Raw genomic sequence first — 17,978 nt, 5'->3', positions numbered from 1 at the left:
GATATGTAGGAATAGAATGCCCAGGATTGGGCCCTTTGCAGCCTCTTTCTAAAAAATATATACCATCAAATATAAGCTCTACTCATTTTGAGTTGCCCCTTGTAAAACCTGTCTTTTTTCACAGATTAGTGTGACCATTTATTCAGTAGTTGCATACTGTTTGTTCTTGCATACATTTAAAATTTGTTATTCCGTACCTCTGGAAACAAAGGATCTGATCCAAAGGCCTCTGAAGGTGACGGGGGTTTTTCTACTGCCTTCAAATGGGATTTGGATTCAGCCTATGTACATAATAGTTTGCAATGATGATCTGACTGCTATAGTGATTTTCAGGGTCTTTGACAAAACTTTTCCAAACTCATAAAAATTTTCTGGGCCAGATGCTCTGAAATACACATGTAAGCATGGGTCAGGTTTTGTTGTTTTGCTTTAGGAAAAAAACTGGGGAGGGGAGGAGGCTGCAAAAAGCTTCATCTCAGTGGTGCTCCCAATGTGATTTCTATGAATAAAAAAGAGGAATGTTGGGTCAATATTTGGTGTGTAGCTGATGCATTACCTTATGCATTCTTTATTTAAATTAGGGGAGCCTTTTTGGAAGAAGTCTATAGATTTGAGATGGCAATGTACCGCCTATTTATTTTTACGCACGTAAGTTTAACTTAATCTCAACCATCGTATCCTGTTATCTGCCAAGGAAAACATTTAGCTCCTGTCCAATCTCTCTGGAGTTTCAAAGTGATTTGCTCTTTTCAAACTTGTTAAAGCACAAATAGAAAAGTAAATTGCTTTGTATACCCATAGAATATTTTGCAAAGGGAGAGGAAGAGGAGTGAAGGAAAAATGAATTTATTAGTATAATAACCAATATACCTTTATCAAATATTAATTAGGTCATCATTTTCTACAGCCTTTGATTGATTGCATTTGAATTGCTGACTGATATTTTGCCACACTTTAAGTCTGAGGGACACTTAGCATTTTGCCCATGTACTGAGCTACCTGCATACAGAAGTGTTTGCTGTGGCATTCATTCAGCTCCTGAAGCTCTTTTGTCAATGTAAGCAGACATTTCCAGAAGGAGAAGGTAGCTTCAATTTTAATAATAAAAGAGTTCACATGGTTTTATAATTACAGACGCAAATATTTTTAGAGTGCCAAAACAGAAAAAAAATAGCACTATTTGAAACTAGTCTTGTTTTCTTTCTTTTTCTCTATTTTTTACCTTGTTTTAGGTAATTTCAAAAATAGGAAAATACACTGCGAACAGTTGATCTCAGGAGCTATGAAACAAGAAGCAGCACCTTCAAGTCTACGTATTTTAATGCTGGGGGGCAGGGGGAGGCACTGAGTAGCTTAGAGAAACACGTGAGTGTTCTTGTGCTTCCCAGCCCTGGTAGGCCGAGGTGATTCCTCTGACAGGAGGGGGTTTGAGGGGTCTGTAAAGGTTGTGGTGTTCCTGCTGAGCCCCTGCTCAGTGACTGCTCTGAGGGACTGTGAGGGGGAAAGGGGAGCAAGGAGGGGTTGCTCTGGGCGAGGGTTCACTCACATTGTCATCTGCAAGACGTAGGAATCATGAAGCAGCTACAAATATTGCCAGTGTTTGAGATGGACAGTTGTTCCAGTTCAGGCTGTTCTTAGTTGGTGAACACAAAGCTTTGACGTGGACTTTTAAATGCATTGTCAGTCTTTTCAGAGCTGCTCTTGCTTTTCACTGGAATGCAGTGTGCAGAAGGGTAGGAATGCTGTTTTGTTGCATCCAAGAGATTTTGATCGCTGTATTTGTTTTGCCACCCATTCACAAAGAGCTCTGGTGTATTTACTTCTACATTTATATATACAGCAAGTACTATTTTCAAAATACTTTCTTCTTTGATAAATAATTTTTTCTTAATATTTGTTTTCTCTCTGGTTGAAGATTTGTTTTTTCAAGAAAGGATAGTTCTCATGATATTTCTGTTACCTTTGGCAGATGAGATGTATTGTCTTATTTATCTATAGGAAACAAAATAGTATATCCAGTCCTGAGTTGGTGGAAAGTCTCCCACAGATAGCAGAGAGTTTTGGATTGTACTCTAAAACCAAAGTAACAGTAATTTAAAAACCTGATACAGGCAGCCTGAACTCGAATGGCTCTTAAAGTGCATTTAGAGAACACTACACCTTTGGGCTTGGGCAGTGAGCTTTGGTACCTTCTTGCTTTGTTCAGGCTAACCCCATGAGTGTCAGAGTTTTGCTTTCTGGTTTTAAGGGACACAGCATCAGAATTCTTCCTGCATCTTCCAGCATGCACTTAGGAATTGCACGGTGCACAGAAGGAATTGATCGCATTATGGCAAAATGGATGGAAACTGTTAACAGGCCCAAAGGCCTTGCACATACAAATTTTGCTGCGGGAGTTTATCGTGGGGTTTAGTTTTGGTTTTAATGCAGTGTGAAATCTAGGATTCTTTTGATTGCTTAGTTATTATGTGAATAAATAATTAACATTTAAAAATCTATTTTTATTAGTAACCATTTTCTAAAAACAGTTTTCCTACTCAGTCTGTTGTGAAGATAGTTACTAGTTTTTAATTGAAGGTTATACATTTCTCATTCTATAATTATTATAGAAGGAGGAATTAACATGATCACATGGAAATTTTGTTTCTTAAATGGAGATTTACATTGATGGATTGAAGGTTTAAGGTACAGATTTACATTTAAATTACATATTACGTGACATTTACATTTTAAATTATACTAAAACAATTATTTCTACTGTCTTGGTGCCTTCTGAATGACTCTATAAAATTATTTAATTTGAAGTATAACCCACTGTACTATATATATACATATGTTTCACATATGAGATCTGAGTATTTTTTGTATGGGTACACTCCTATTTGGTGTAAATAAAAATGTAGTTGAATATATAATATTCACATGTAGACATTTAAGATGTTATTTAGCACTTTACTTAGAGTAGCAATTATTTGCTTCTCTATAACACAAATTGCTTTTGGAGGTGGTATTTAACAGGATAAAATTGGTATCTATCAGATGCTTGTATTTTTTTCCCCCAAAATGCTTTCAGGAATCAAAACTTAACTATGTTGCTTAAGGGAAGCAGCCAAGGAATAGCACCTGGGAACAAGGTGACCTGAGTGCTGAGACGGAGAGGGCTGATGTGGGAGAGAGACAAGTGGAGGGTATTTGTACCTGCTGTGACGCGCAGGCCAGGGTGGCAGCGAGCACAGCAGAGCTGGGGCTCGGTGAGGCCGGAGCTACAGCCGTGCCTGTGGAAGGTCCTGCACATCCCTGTGCACGTGTGGCCCTGCTGGGGATGTTCCTACAGCACCGAGGGCCACATCCTGCAATCAGTTTTACCAAGTTCCAAGGAACTTGAAGTATGGGTATAATTCTCTTCCCAAAATAGATTTCTTTACACTGTCAGTTGGATATGGCTGGTTTACACCCATATAAGGTTCTGGGCTGGATACAGAAGCCCTAAAATTCCATTATTGTGGAAATAATTGCTGCAATCCTTTTAACTTCTGATGCCTGCCGAGTGGAATGGGTAGAAGGGCCCACACACGCCTGCTGGGGGGTTGGACTTCTCCTGGAGAAGGGGGGTGAGGGCACCTGAATCCAGTCCCTCAGTTTTGTAACTTTTCTTGTCACCGACCTGTTCCTCCCGAGATGCAATATAACCTAAAATGCTGCACTGAAGAGTAATTAGGGTTCAGCAGGAAGTGTTATAAAGCTCTCCTGAAGATTAATCTGTGAAAAACCAGGCCTACACCTTAGCTGTGTATATTAGTTCTAAGGTTGCAAACAGTGGAAGAACAAATAGAAAAGTCTCACAATTCAATTAATATTAAGAGGTCAAGCTTGAAAGTGAAAAATCACTTTGCCAGTGCACTTGCAGACTGTACTCCAGCTCTGTATGAGCATTTCTGCAAAGCACTCAGGATGAAAAGGCTCCTCCAGGTGACCAGTGGCTGTCTGGTGGGTGTTGCTTCTAACGGCAATTAATGAAAGTACAGCCATTCTTCACGGAGTGCAGATGACCAGTGCAAGGCCTACATGGAGTTTGTCACACTCAAACCACTTCAGACAGCCTTCAGCTTTTTTCGGTCCCTCATGTACCACGAGCCACTGGGAGAAATAATGGGCACAAAGAGTAATTTCTGTTGTGCCATCAGAATCAATGGGGTGGACACTTTTGGGATTGCAGATTATTTTGATTGGAGAGTTTTTCTAGTCATTCTTCTGTCCTTTAATATAATATCCTTTAAGTTGTAAAATATGTATCTATACATACTATTGTCCAGAAATTAGGCCTTGATGAAGCATTTGTACATAGGAGTTGTGGTGCCCTTGTCTGGAAAAGTGAATGAGAAGTCGGGAGATTCTTTTACACTCAGCTTTGGGTGTAATAGTAAGAACCTCTTCAGGTTTCCTCCTCCTTCGGTGCCTCAGCACCTCCTCTTGTAAGCTGGAGGTAACTCTGGTTATTAATCTCTCCCCCTGAGATTTCTGCTGTGAGAAATGGCTGTATGAATAATGCACAGTGGAGAATACCGAGCTGGGAGGGGAGAGGTGTGGGCTGCTCTGACATACAGTGCTTGCAGAACTGGAGGGATTCAACACTGCTTTGCACAAGGGGCATCTCATAGTCTGGGTCTGGGCTGCAGCTGCTGTTCCAGTCCTTGCCTGCCTTTGAACACAGACCTTCACTCGTAGCTGTAGGAGGTGACTCCTTGCCTCCCAGAATTTGGTAGCATTCATTCCCTGAGTGGAAAGGTTATGTGCTCTTTCTCTTACCTGCCGTGAGGTTTCTTTCATCACCACCATCTTGTAAATTTTATGCATTCAGAAGTAGTAGGAGAGATTGCAACACACGCAGCATCTACATGGATATACCCCAAATCAGAGTCCAAGTCTGATCAGAACAGCTGAAGAGAAAGATACTGTGAAATTGCCTGGTCTGTTGTCCTTCCAGTTTAGGATAGTGCTGTGCAAGTAATTAAAATCCAGTATGTTGATAGCATTTTAAGATTATGTGGGTAAATTAGCTGACTTAAAAAAACCCAAAACTGTCGTGTCCCTTTTACTGAATACTAAACAATAACCATGAAAACTAAAACTTACAAATCATAACGTTTTATGTGCTCCCTGCAGAATAGAAAGCTGTGCAGGAGCTTTAAAAATAAAGACAGAAGCATATTTTAAATATTTTGTTTGCTCGTTCCTTTTTTTTCTCTCTGACAATTCCATTCTTTTTACCTTACTGCTTGCCTTAATGTAGTTGAGTTTAGGATTTGTTTCTTTTGTCCTAGGAGCCAGGCAGGCCTGTGCCCACTGACCTTGCAGCGTGTTGCAGTGGGCTCAGGGGAGCAGGTATTCTCAGTCACACTGTGTCCAGTGTTCCTTCTCCCGGGTGCCCCAGATGCACATGTGGTGAGCAGCCTTGGGCTGAGCACATGGAACCACACTGGTTCCACCACGTGGACACTTCAGCAGGCCAGTGTGCTTAAGGAATACTGGAAAAGCTGTTTGGCTTTAGTTTTCCTTACCTTTTCAATAAGTGTGCCTGTAACAATCAAATCCTGCAGATGCTTATGCGCAGAACTGGCTTTTGCACCCACTTTGTAATCACAAACTGTGTTGCTTCCATATCCTCTCCCCCTCCTACCACTGCATCCCCTCTCCCCACAACCTCAATTGCTCAGGACTGTGTGAGAAACCAGCGCTTTGGGCCAAAAGTGGAAATACAGGACTTCTGCAGACAGTTTACTGAAATGTTTCCTGGTAATCCTCTGTCCAATTTGGCAGCTTTTTAGCCTGATTGTTAATGGTTCTGACAATCTTTGGGTGAGTGCTGCCGAACCTGAGTCAGTTCTGGTGCCTGCATTTCTTTCAGCATCTCCTGCTGGCTCAGGAGTGCTTTTGGTGGTCAGGGGTCCTGGAATCCCGGGCCCAGCTGCATGTGGATGTCCCGAGCACCAACAGGGATGTAAGCTGGCTGGGGCAGGCAGTTTCTCTCCCTGTATGCAGTACAGGCTGAGGTCAAATGGGAGAAGTGAATGTGATAAACCTGAGCAGAAAAAGAGAAGGTTCAGGTGCTCCACCTCAGACTGTGGAGCTCGGCAGGTATCTGCATGAAGTGAGTGCACCAGTTTCTTTCATGTTGTTTGCACAGGACTTCCAAACTTCTGTGTCTCATTTTTGGGTTTTCCCCAATTTTTCTTTCCTTACACTGTAGGTCAGTTCACATCCAGTTTTTCCAAAATTCCTGGTAGGCAGACCTGTGGTTGCAGGCATTGTTTTGCTGTGTGGTCAGAGGCTGCTTTTGGCTGATGAGCAGGTTGGAGGAAGCTGGACTGAGTTCCTCTGTCCTCTCGGGGAAAGGGGTGCTCAAAAGGGTGAGCAGGTTCCTGGAGCTCCTTGTACCACAGCCGGACTGACACGGTCTAAGTGTGCTTTTTGAGAAACAAAGGTGTTGATTGCTCCAGGAGTTTGTTATCACAGAGAGCAAGAGTTGTAAGTACACGAGAAATCTTCCTTAGGAGGAAAACGAATAGTAAAACAACGTTTCAATCTATAGTCTCAGTAAGTCATTTAATTTTTAAATATTTAAATTTAATTTTTAAATCTAGTTCTTCTCAGAGGTGAAAGCTTTTCCATTTGTGTTTTATTGAATCACGGTATTTGAGTAGTAAGTCAGTGTTGGGAAGGTTTTTGTTTTCTTTTTGTAGGATGCCCTTCCAGTAACTCCCCAAACTCCTCACAGCTGTTTCCTTTTTTAAAAAACGGCTTATTTTTAAAAAATGGAAATTTTTACAAGGTACATTTTAATTTTAATTTGCAATCAGTAACAGGTTCCTCTTTAACATGGAATATATAAATTTCAGACTGTGTTTTAACTGGAAGCCATTTTTTATTTTGAGCATGTCTTTTGTGAACAAGTTACTATTATCACTTGTTCTTACTGTAGATGTACTGCTGCAAATAATGCAGTGACTTGTACCTCTGTAGGATTTTTACAAAAACTGACACCATGAGGCATTAAACCTCTCCCTAAAGATATGGAAAAAATGTAATGATATAAAAAATCTTCTCTGAGAAACAGAGAGGAAAAAAAATAAAGACAGCTGGGTGAAACATGTTTCTGTTGATTTGGGAGTTCATATTTTATTTTGTCTAGCAACCAAGATGCATTCTTTCTTTTTAGAAAATAAAAATACATCATTTTGACTTCCAGTTTGAAAAAACAGAAGCCCTACATTTACATATTCCACACAGTTTCATTTTGCACTCCTCTATTTTTGCGTTTGTATGTTGTGTTTTAAATTGAAATTTTGATTTTGCTTTTGTAATTTTCTGTTAAAAGGAGAAGAACAGTGATTTCAGTTCAGACAGGTGAAGCACCAGCTGTGACTGCGTGGCTGCTCCTGGAGAAGGAGGTGGCCTCTGGAGTGGCAGTGTGGGACCCCAGCAGCTGTGTCTGCAGGAGCCCTGCAGTGGTGCTGGGCAGCTCGTGGGCTGTGCACGCTACCTACTTGGCAGGATTGGAGCTGTGCTGGGATCCCAGGCATTGCCCTGAGTTCCTGCGGCAGGCAGGGCGCTCAGGCTTTCCCTCCTCTCACTGTACCTTCAGCTAATGTATCTCGTCTGTGGCACAGCCTCTTCTAAAGAACCTGAGCTTTAGATGAAAATGGAGGCAGAAAGGAACTGCAATAAAAGTAGTTGTACTACTAGTTCGTCCTATGATTAATAGCAAGACTTGCTTAGAAGTTAGTCTTTGATTTCCTCTGTTTAATTGTAGCCCTAAGTGAAATGGGTTTTTGATTTATAGAAAATGCAAAATTGGGCACAGAAAGTTTTAAATTACAGTAACAGTAAAAAATTTCCCACAATAATCATCCCATATTGTTTCAATTCAAGAGAGCTAAGGCTTGATTTGTGTGGGAAAGAATCCATAGCAGCCAAGTTCCATTTGAAACTGGGGAGAGGGGAGGATCAGTTACCTTCTTTTGAGGATATAAAAATATGCCTGAACTTCACTATGTAATACTTTTATCATATATTCCCTCTCTGGAAGGTTGCATGATGATTAATTAATTTAGAATAGCTGTTTTCTTACATGGGTACCATGAAAAAGAAAGCTAGAAAGTTTGTGTTAGAACATACAAGAACATTGGTTTTAGAAGCAGAAGCTTTAGGAAAAGCGATGGCTCGTAATCATGATGGAAAACAAATCTGGTTTTTTTGTAATTACTTGCATTGTGCAGAACAGTTCAGTATACCGTGAAAATTTTAAAAGCCATAGTTCAATAACTGCACTAACTTTAATAATGGCAGTTTAATTCCTAAACTCCTTTTGGAAGTCCCACACGGCTGATCTCACTTTTGCTGCACCGTATTTATGTTAACTTTGTCTTTCATTAGACCACAATGCCTATGTATGTTTACAGCAGTAATCCTAGATGTTGAAATTCTGGATAGTTAAAATATATTCAGTATCATTGAAGCTATTCTGGGGGAAATGACTTGGCTTTAACAGGGTGAGACCAAATTCTGCTTTGTTTACAGGGGTAAGTGCTGAAAAACACTAATCTGACCAATGAGGGTTTGCATGTGTGTTCCTGAGAATAGAGTTTGGGTCTTTCATATTTGTTTTTTTTGTGTACCAAAACACAGTTAAAAATAATTTTGAAAATAATATTAAAAATCATATTGCAGTTGTTATTCTGTTGGCCAACTTGATGTTTTTTAAAATTCCGCTTCACAGTCCCTCCTCACATCCAGTTTTTATTTGGAACACACTGAATTTACAGTTTTAATATAAAATGCTGCTTCTATTCTATTTAATTTGGCACGACCAAGTGTAAAATCTAACCATAATGCACAGTATTGATCCATTTATAAGCATTTTTAAATTGTACTGCACTTCTTGGATAATTTATTGTAGTAGGATTTTAAAGTCAGGTAAGCGCTGCATTTGTGCTATAGCCTGACAGTTTAATCAAGATACAAATTTAGAAGCAAATCAGCACTGTCTTTTATATAGTGCCTCTAAATCCATGGTAATTGGTACCAGACCTTGGTAACAGGGAAGGATCGCAGTTTCATGCTACCAGTACCAGTGGGTGTTGCTCCACAGCTGCATCATATAAGAAGAGAAGATGCAAGAGAAATTAAAGGATCCCCACATGCATTTTTCTGTGACATACCTTTTGCAGAGTCTGAGGCTGATGGAAAATTCCCCTGAATCCAGTGTGTTAGAGGGCTGTAAATAGTACCATATGTTCTGCACACTTTAACTTCTACCTTTGGAGAGCACGGGGCACTTTTTGAGTCAGCTTTCTTTACTCTGTAGTTCTGAAACATTTAAAAGAACCCAAAATCTCAGGGAGGGGAGAATGCAAGTGCTGCCGGTGTGTTCCCTGGCTACCCTGGGCTCCCTGCACAGGTCTGTTCCGGGAGGCTCTGCCGTGCCAGGATGTCCCGCGCAGCACAGGCTCAGCGCAGGTTGGTCCTGCACACCCGGGAGCGGATCCGAGCTATAGGCTGAGCTTGTGTGCTCTGGCAGCACAGATGGAGTGTGCTGTCATTAGGACTGTTTGTTGCCTGTTGGAACACACAGCATATTTCTACCGTGGCATCAACAGTTTCTAAGAGCTGAGGTCAAAATAAACAGGTTGCAGTTGGATAGAGGAACAGTCTGGGAAACAAAGTTCCCTACTTAGGCATAACTGTGTTCCTAGATCCGTGGATAAAAAGGCATTCTTTCACCAAGGGCTGGTCTAGATTTCTGCTGGTGAGGTCAGATCCTCACGGAGTTGCAGGGGTACACTCAGTAAGTTTTCTAGAGATATTGGTGCGTGTATGCAGAAATGACCTTATTTTAAATAAAGAAGCAATTTTAAGCACAATAATTTCACACTGTTTCCCTCAGTCTTCGTAGTACTTGATCAAAGTGGAAGTGATGTCCCAGTGCCCATTTGAAATGGGCATGTTTCAGTTAGAACTCAGGCTCCACTGCAGGTGTGGGTGGCACTGAAGGCGACAGGGCTCTGCGCAGGACAGACAGCCTCTGGCAAACCTTCTGGAAGTGGCTGGAGTTGCTACTGCCCCAGCCTCCCCACTCCACCTTGTTCCTGGGCATTGGTGCTTCCTCAGCAGAGCCTGTGAGGGAAGTGTGTGCCCACACCTGAGCTGCTTCATGTTCACCCACAGGTCCAGCCGGAGCCCTTGGAAGCATGTCGCTCCCTGCCGAGCTGCTGTGGTATTCCCGAGGCCTGTGCCTGCAGATCCAGCATGGAGAGCCCCATCTCCAGCAGCCAGGTGGAGCAGACACCCAGGGAAAAGGGACTTCAGTGTATGACAGAGCTCAAATGTCAGTGCTCCTTCCACCTCGGTAAGTATTTACAGGATCGGCCCATACATAGACTCAGATTCCAGGTGATTCCTGGCCCCAGGGAGATGAGCAGAGGGATTTTAGCCAGGGATATCTGTGAAAGCAGGGTTTAATTTGTAGTGTTTAAAAAAACAGCAGACTTTAACAGGACAAATACTTGGGATGATTTTGGCTTGAGAGAGCTGTAAGTAGATTTGTTTCCTGACAGAATCAGCAACAGTCACTTGGAAAGGTTTACTCATATTTATCTGGTCACAGTTTGTTTACAGCCAATGGAACTATCTCCTGCTTGTTGGGCTGCAAACACACAAAGGCATAGCAAGCTGCTAGATGTTAGAAAATGTTCTCATGGGGTTTTCTTGGGTTTTTTTGGTGGGAGGGTTAAATGTAACTCTAGTTTCAGTGGTTAAAATTAGAAAACAAGATTATTTTTTCCTTTCCAGAAATGAAACATTATTGAGCTGTATGGCATGCTTAACAGTAAATAGTTAATACAGATATGAGTAGTGAAGTAGGGAAAAGAGGTGTCAAGAGAATTAAGAAAATTTAGAGGACTAATATGGAACGATGTGTTTAATTCTTTTACGAGTGAAAAAGAAAACCTTCCTGTATTCTTTGTTGCTTCCAGTTTGCTGATGTTACCATTCTTACTTGCCATGTCATGAAGAGTCCAGTGGTCTGTATTAAAACCAGAGTAGTAATATTATCATCCCTTCCTTTCCATATGCTGCTTCCACCACAGTGACAGGGAACAGCACTCCTAGAAAACTCCTTTTCTGAGCTGATCTTACTGTCTCCACCAGGTTTTCTTGGCTCTTGCTATGCCTCTACACACAGTCTGTGTGTAACCACGTGCCTTTCCATCGTTTGCCATGGCAGGGCTGGTGCAGCCTCATTGCCCCTGCCCCAGCACCTCTCCCCTGCGCACAGGCAGCTGCTGAGTCTGCAGCTCCTCGTGCCTATGCCTGAGTTGGGAACACTCTCCTCCCCCCCACTTTTGAGTTGGCTCTCAACGCCTGCCGCAGATGGTCTGTACCTCATACATAATAAGAATTTTTTTTTCTTCTGAGGAGTGTTTCTGTGGATGTGAGAGGCAGACAGTCTGGCAAGCTTAGACCTGTGTTTTTATATTTTTTTGTAAGTGAGCCTTGAGGGATTTGTTTGCCATAGTTTGGAACCCCTTAATAGCTAGTGGAACTCAGTAGTATTTTGGTGCCAGAAGTAGGAATCTGATTTGTCCACTTGATGCTTTCTTAGGGGAAATTATATACATAGGCAAAATGAAGTTAGGGCCCAGCTGGACAAGACAAAGAAATTAAGCAGAGGCGTTCCAGGAATTAAAGTGGTTGCTTTAGGAAGGTGGTCTTCTAATAAAAGTATGATAGGTTTGTGTGAGCTGTGTTTGGGACTTGCTCTGGGGTAGGCTGTTAGAGGTGTATATTTATTACTAGTCCTGGTAAATGTTTTCCAGTGAGTTTACTCTGCACTGCTTTGAGACTTGAGTAATAAATTCTGGGTACCAAAATGTCCCCAGGACCTCATGTAAGAGCCAGATGAGCATTTTCAAGTGTCAGATGGTTTGGGTTCTAGGTAGCTCAACACTTCCTAGTTCCTTTGTGTGGTGCTGTGTTGGTGGGGTCACACTCAGCACTCCCGGAGCCATAAAAACAGGCAGATGTGGAGAGTTCTGCTTCATGGGCCAGGCTTTGATTTTCTGTTCTGTGTGGAAGCTGCCTGCCTGCACAGGGCTGTTCTTGATCTCTGCAGTACGCTTTGGGAGCTGAAAATGTACAACATACACAGGAGGAAAATAGTGGAAATACACTTATACCAGCAGTTTTAGCAGCTGATTTGACCCCCACAAGAAAGGATATATCAAGGTCAGATATGGGGTTGTGTGTTTTAAAAGATAAGAGAAAAATGTCCTGAACAAAGTTGGATTTTGTTCATGATGAGGAAGAGTTTTTACAGGTATTTCACTCCTCTGTTTTTCATGTTAGCACAGTCCAAACCAGACTTGTGGACTGTGCAGTATTTGCTAAAGTACGTTGGGGTTTAAGTGTCTGAAACTGCCGACTCCTCTAAGAAAAAAACCTCACTGGTGTCAGATAAGACACTTTCCCAGGGCCTGAAGTGTGTCAGAGTAAGGGGCTCTAAGGAGTGAGCAGAGCAAATAAAATATTTTGAGAGGAGATGAGCTTCAGAGAAGATGATACTTAGGCAACAGTGATCGGCAACACACGATGGTCACAGACTCATCCTCCAGGCTGGAAAGGACCTCAGGAGGCATCTAGTGCAACCTCCTGCTCAAAGTGGGGTCAGCCCCAGGATCAGACCAGGCTGCTCAAGGCTTCATCCAGTTAGATCATGAAAGCCTGGGAGCGTGGAGACTGCACATCCGCTCTGTGCAGCCCCTTCCATTGCTTAGACTGACTTTTTGAGCTGCTAGGATGCATGTTTTAAGCGTAGAACATGAGGGTTAGAGATCTACTTAGTCTTAAAAATTAAATGTTGTGTAATTGCATAACTGCGAAACTGAGGCTTTAAGAACAATACTGATTATCATGAAATTTGTGCTTTGATTTTAAAATTAAGCAATATCTATAAGATCAAGAGTCTCCTGCTTTTGTAAAGCAAATGTTCATCTAAGAAGGGTTTTTTCAAATAGTGAACCATATCTGTAAAGTTCTGAAATTATAGCTCCTATTATGTGTTCCTTTGCTTGGCACAGTAATTAAAGTATACATTAATGCACTGAGACGTGTTTGGAAGTATGGATTGAAATTAATCACCCTGCCACTATAAAAATTACTTGCTGAGTCCAACAGCATATGTGTTGCTATAGAAAGTTGTTCATGTATTCTGCATGGGTACAGTTAAATCTAATATTTAACATGTTTTATTAAATATTTAAATATAAAAATACCTTTAATTATATTAAAGATATGTGGGGGTTATTTACATATTGAACTGGTCTGGGACAGATATTTTTAAAGGTAGATCTTGCACTGTAACAACCACTAAGGATTAAATTGTCATACTGCTCAGGGGATCATTGAGGTGTCTGCAAGCAACTGTGTGAGCAGGACAGCAGGAATTCCTGCCTCTGCAGGGTGTGGCTCACCCCAGCCAGGTTTGCACATCCACTCTGCCCGAGGGTGAGTCCCTTGGGAGCGCCGGGCATGGCCCTCAGCGCTGCAGGGTGGGTTTGTACCAGGCTGAGCTCTCCGGGGAGACCCGTGGCTGCTGAGGTAGTTCTGCAGCCACTGACGATTTCAGTCTTAGATTTAAGTTTGCAGTGTGGACTCTGTCTCCAGCTTCCTGAGCAGCCACAGTGTTCTCAGGAAGGCTCCGGTGTGCGTTTACGGGCTGTGTAGTTACCAGGTGGAGCCCCTGGTGGTCTAGTGGTAAAGGCGCGGCGCTATCACCGCCGAGACCCGGGTTCGATTCCCGGGCAGGGCCACTCCCGGGCAGGTGGGGCTCGTTAGCCCTTAAAGGCAACCCACCTACGTCCTAAGGACCTCGCTGCCACTGTCCAAGCTTGCTTGGCCCCGGCAGATGAACCTTAGGATTAAAGGGTGGGCTCAGTTCCGCGCACACTGTGTCTCACCTAAAAAATCCAATGCGCAGGCTGGAAGGTGGAAAGACCTTCCCCGGATCTTCACTCGTGAAGACTGGCCATTAGTTACCAGGTGAGGTACCACCACTGCTTGCGCCACCGCTACTCTGCCTACCAAAAAACCTTTGTAATAAACATTCCACAAGATGCTCTGTGGCTGTGCGGGCTCCGCACCCTGTCAGCACAGGGACAGGCGCGTGTTCTTCCCCAGCGCTGACACCGCCCAGAGCATCCGTTGTCCCAGCGCCCATGTCCCTGGGCAGGGAGCCCCGGGAAGCTGTGTGCATGCTGCTCCGTGTGCTGCTGTTCCTGGAGGGACAGTGCAGGCTCCGGACAAAGGGTGTCGCTCCTCTCAGCGCAATCTCGAGGCTCAAGGACTGGGAGAGGGGAGCATCGAGCAGCGGGATGAGGAAGAGGACACAAAAAGAACAGAGCCTCTGTCTGGGGAACAGTTTGAGAGTTGCTGCCCTTGCCAAGTTAAACTGTGTGCACAAAAAATGTCTTGTTCTTCCCTGCCTATCCTCCAACATAGGACCCAGTTAAAAAAATGGATGTTTTTGTGAAAGAAAGTCCAACTTCTAGATGCTCACTGATGTACACACCTCTTAGCATGTTCAAGATCTAAATGCAGTGTTGAGGCAGCCTTTCTTTTACAGCTAATATTGATATCCTGTCCCAGAGTTAGAAAAACAGAGAAAAGAAAACCCTGACAGATATTTTGTGCTTCAGTTGATACATATTTGCATATTTCTGCATGATGAAAGTTGGTTCTTTTAATTATTTTTGCAGCCTGTCAGGCTGGATGTAGTCACCCTGCCAGAAGGATGAAATTTACAGCAGAAGAACTAATTTAACACCGAAAAAGTTCTTCCTCATCTGAACTGTCATTCAAAATGCATAATAAAAGTCACCAAGGAGAAGTTTTCTGTCCCAGTGTTTGCAGGACTCCTGGAAGAATCTTCTGAAACTTGAGGTAAGTTTTAGAAAAAAAGAACAGTTTAGCTGTAAAGTAGAAGCTGATGTGAAAGTGTAATTCTAGGGCAGAAAAGATCCTGTGTGTGCACTGATCTCTCTGCTGAGATGTCTATAGGAGCAATGGCATGTGAGAATATTTCAATGCAATATTTGTTTAAGTAATCAAAGCAGAAAGAATAAGCCTAAGTTTACTACCAGGATTGAATAATATGTATATATTTGAAGGAATTGCTTAGAATTTAAAAATGAAAGCTTGTATTATATTTTCGGTATTCTTTTGAAAATATATGTCAGAGTACAGAAAAGTTTAACTACGAAAAATAAGTGATAGTGTAAGTAGGACAGGTAGGAACCACTGAGTAGGACAGTATATTTTGGCTTGCTTAGCTCCTGAGAAATAGCTGCAGTATTTGCACTGTGTTCAGTTAATGCCATTGTCTTGTCCTTAGTGGTTTTGTTTTGCATTCAGCAGTGCTATCCATTCTCTTACATTTGGTGAATTAAATTCTTCCAGTGTATTTCCTAATTGCTCTGTCAACATAGTACAGGTGTTTAGGGTGTCATCAGGATCCCTTCTCCATCACTGTGGTCATAGGATTTTGTGTGGAGCATTTTCCAGAGCCTATCACCGTGTTCTATTATACAGGACTCCTTTTCTCCTGCTTCTGTTTCAGGTCCTAGATATAACTAAACTTCATGCCAGAAACCTTGCTTTCTAAATGCTGGGCATAGTTACTAGTGGTGCAGGTGTTCACATTCAGGGCAGTATCAAGTGCTGCTTATGATAAATAATGGAAAGCTCACTTTACAGCTTTAGGAGTTTGGCCAGGGCATACAAACAATTATTTTTCATTTGTTTATAGTCAGACAAGTTTATAAGTAAAATGGTAATGGGCATAAGTGTTCTTGCAGCCTTTGCAGCTCCTCTTTCTTGTTAGAATCAAAGAATATTTGTGGTACAATGCATAGGAGTGAGTAATAAGTGTGGGGGAATCAACAGCATGTATATTTATTTATTTATTAAATGTGATTATCCCCTATCCCATGATCTGTGCCTTTGCAGTACAGGCAAAGCATGTGTGTTTTCATTTTTGCTCCCGCTCCAAATGCTGTAGGATAAGAGTGGTCACTGGACACTGGTACCACACTGTGCACCCCAGAGCACCAGAGTATTAATGAACACAGGCAGAACCTTATGTAAGCATGACATCAGTATGTTATTTCTGGAAATGACTAGTGTAAATGACCACTGGGCTGATGGATCCATTGTGCTGAGCTGTAGCCTGCATGGCCTGCCTGTGCATTGCATCAAGAACATGAAAAAGCTTTCCAGGAATCCTCACACAAGGTGATATTATTTTGGTTTGCATAGGAAACGTATGTGGGTGAATATATGTGTTGCATACATGTGTATAAATATGTAAAGTGTCTTAGATTGTCTGTGTCTGGGGGCAAAGCCTCATGTTTGACAGACCTTTTAACTTCAGGGGTTGTGCATCTTTTGTGTCAGCTCTGAGACAGTAGAGAACAGCTGAAATGTCAGTCCTAGGGGGTCACTGGTGGGTAAGAGAGAGTTGCCATGATCACAGTTTCTCTGAGAGCCCTTGGAGTCTATGATTTGATTCCTCTCACAACTTGGTCCAAGCCAGCACGTGTTTGTTGGCTATCAAGTCCATTTGTCTCTGCAACACCTGGGGATACCAGTCTGGGGCTGCCCATATCTGCTGAAAAGGTACTTGAGGGTTGGGAGTTTCAAGGCCTTAAATAACTATATAGAAAGATGACTTCTATTGAGGAAATGTTACCACTTTGCTCATTTCTGTCTTTTTTTTTATGACTTTCATTGTGTGCCAGTGGTGCTGAAAACCTGAGATTTGGGTGTCCGTATATTTTATACTGAATTTAAAACATAAATAGCTTACCATAAGAATCTTCTTTATAAAAAGTGAAGAGAGAGAGAAATCCATTAAGAGGTGATTGTTCTTATTAAGAAAACAGTGAGTTATTATTGCTACCTCTGACATACATAAGTCTAGTAATACATGTATCTCTTTAGGACTTGACCTCAGAATAAATTTCAAGATCAGAAACTAAATCAAAATTATCTAAAACTTGATCCTCATGTATTTTTAAGGAAGTGGTCTATTCCAAGAACTTTAATGTATGAAGTCTTGTTAAGGTTAAAGTCTCTACAGGCTGGAGTTCATTTTTTGAGGAAGAAACACAGTTAACAGTAAAATCAGGTAACACCCTATGATATTGTCACAACTTGTTAATTAAAATAAATTTGTAGTGAGAACATCTTCAATGTATACAAAAATACTAGCTTCTCTTTTTATTGTTGTTTTTATTTCTCAGTAATAATTATCTTTTTATTTCTCAGTAATAATATACTTTATTTTGGAAAAAAACTAACCTTTGTGTCTTCATTAGCAAACATTCAATACTCTTCTGACTGTTTTTTCATTCTGTTGGTTCTCATGTATTCATGTGAGAATTTTTTGGATCATACTTGAAAAGTATTTTAGTACTCAGTAAACCTTCCTTCAAATACACTTGCTCTGGATACTCTCAGAGGGAGGAAGAACTGCTCTCCCGTGCTTCTCATGTCCTGGATATGTGCAGTGACTCTGACAGCTGATGCTGCATTACTCCAGACAGAAATAGAAATCAGTAAATCTGACCTCGTATTACCTGTTGCAAAGTGAGAAATGAGGCATTTTAAAGTCAGATGCAAACACAGAATCCAATGTAGTTTTCCTATTTCTGATTTCTCAGTTCTGGCCCAAGGAGCATGGTGTTCTCAAACCCAGCTGAGGGGAAAGGCTGGCCCTGTGCCTGTTAATTTTCTGGAAAGTTATTTGGATGTGTTGAGGTAAAGAAAGAGGTTTTGGTTGTGTGCAGTTTTGTTTCTCGCTGAGCTGCAGGAAGCAGATTCCCTTGCACACAGGCAACCTTAAGTGGGTTGGTGAGCCATGA

The 17,978-nt window shown here is 41.8% G+C and overlaps 1 long non-coding RNA gene across 2 annotated transcripts in view; it reads left to right on the top strand.

Moving 5' to 3' along the window:
* Window positions 1-17,978, top strand: part of LOC126644247 (uncharacterized) — a 90,196-nt gene that overhangs the window by 23,354 nt on the left and 48,864 nt on the right. For both annotated transcript variants that reach the window (XR_007629890.1, XR_007629891.1), the window contains exons 7-8: window positions 10,225-10,405; window positions 14,814-14,997. This is a non-coding gene — a long non-coding RNA (uncharacterized LOC126644247). The remainder of the gene's footprint in view (window positions 1-10,224; window positions 10,406-14,813; window positions 14,998-17,978) is intronic.

Source organism: Myiozetetes cayanensis, unplaced genomic scaffold (assembly GCF_022539395.1).
Source record: "Myiozetetes cayanensis isolate MyiCay16 unplaced genomic scaffold, myiCay2020 scf3, whole genome shotgun sequence".
NCBI classification, from domain to species: Eukaryota; Metazoa; Chordata; class Aves; order Passeriformes; family Tyrannidae; genus Myiozetetes; species Myiozetetes cayanensis.
The sequence above is the reverse complement of the archived record's forward strand: the minus strand, read 5'-3'. Positions and strand labels throughout refer to the sequence as shown.